Source organism: Nestor notabilis, unplaced genomic scaffold (assembly GCF_000696875.1).
Source record: "Nestor notabilis isolate BGI_N333 unplaced genomic scaffold, ASM69687v1 scaffold6578, whole genome shotgun sequence".
Lineage (NCBI taxonomy): Eukaryota > Metazoa > Chordata > Aves > Psittaciformes > Psittacidae > Nestor > Nestor notabilis.
In genome coordinates this window covers 17,954-19,762 of record NW_009940535.1, presented here as the reverse complement: position 1 = coordinate 19,762, position 1,809 = coordinate 17,954, and positions in this window count along the sequence as shown.

Genomic DNA, 1,809 nt, shown 5'->3' with positions numbered 1-1,809 from the left:
ACGGCAGCTGTACCTGGCAGCGCGGACACGGGAGCACGAGAGCTTCACCGCGGGGGGACTGACTGCGCTGCTGCTGCGAGAAGCAGAGCACAGTGAGCAGCAGCAGCTGCTCCTCACATGGACCCAGCTGGTCTCGGAGCATTCCTGGGTGGAATGCACAAATCATTTGCCTTAACCAGAGAAATGACTTCTTGGTATTAAAAAAAACCATGGGATCATGAATGGTTTGTGTTGGAAGGGACCTTAAAGCTCGTCCAGTTCCAACCCCTGCCACGGGCAGGGACACCTTCCACTAGAGCAGGTTGCTCCAAGCCCCTGTGTCCAACCTGGCCTTGAACACTGCCAGGGATGGGGCAGCCACAGCTTCTCTGGGCACCCTGTGCCAGCGCCTCAGCACCCTCCCAGGGAAGAGCTTCTGCCTCAGAGCTCATCTCAGTCTCTCCTCTGGCAGGTTAAAGCCATTCCCCCTTGTGCTATTACTAAATGCCCTTGTGCCCCATTTTCTTTTGTTGGGAGTTCTGTGGAGCCACACAAGAGCAGGACTGGACCAGGATGGGGTTTCCTGCCAGGATGCTCTAGCACTCCAACCCCCTCAGCCCAGCACTGGGAAGATGATGCTCTCCACCATTTTTACATGGCACGTTAAAACCATGGAGAAAAATCACTGCAGCAGGGATCAATCTCCATCACCAAAGTTCTGACTATTTTAAACCAAACAACAGCTCTGGTTTGACTTTCAAAACCTGTGTGTGTGTGTGTGCCTTCCCAAGAAGCACAGTACATATGAATATAGGAAATAATAATTCTTTGAATCTTTTCTATAGTGCAGGATTTTTAGATGGCAATAACAACTTTACTGACTGCACTCAGTTGATTTACACTGCCATCTAGAATAATGCATGAAAAAAGTACACATCGTTGTGTAGTTTAGGTTTATATCAGGAATAAATCAACTCTGAGGCAATACTAGAAAATCACATTATTTTTCTCAATGCTTTTTTCTTCAGTAGCTTCGTTCCCTGGCGATGGCTGTTTGATATTGTTCATTTCTTTGTTGCTGGGCTCCATCCCTGTGAACTCTGTCGTGTCAGGGGTTGTGGTCAGAATTTCTGGATGTGGATTTGAATGTGAAGGTTTTCTTTAGTGTCAGGTTTTGGTGGAATCTGCATTGATCTGAGATCTTGAAACCTTTGTGCCTGTGGTGCCTGGTGCCCCCCTGTGCCCAGCCTTGGGCTGTTCTGCTGCTGTGCCTGAGAAAGGTGCTGGCCACTTCTGCCTCTTGTTTTCATTCTCATCTATTGATTCCACTTTTAAAACATAAAAACAACTTAATGCTCTCAGTATTATTGTCTTAACATGCTCAGTTCTCAGCTTGTTTCTTATTTTACACAATTTTGGATTTTATTATTAAGTTCTGCTTTCTCAAAAGCTATTGGCAATTGTATCCTAACTAGAAATTTAATAGCCACAGTTAAAACTCGTGTTGTGAGATTAAACAAAGGACACCTTGGACCACAGAAGGTATTTTAGGATAGATTCAGTCAAAGGAACCTATGTAGTGCTGCCTGCAGGCGCTGGGCCGGTAGGTGTGTGCATGGGAGGAAAGCAACAAGTCCTTTATTGAAATAGGCTCTTTATGATCTCAGTTCCAAATAGAGAGCCAGTTAGGAGAACAAACTGGCATCTATGCATGAGCATCCATCTTCCCTGTGATGCTGGTGTCTGATCCCTGGGTTGGGTTTGCCTTGCATGGAGGAGAGGAGTGCTCATGGCCCAGGCACCAAGACACCCTGGGCTGGGTTACCCACA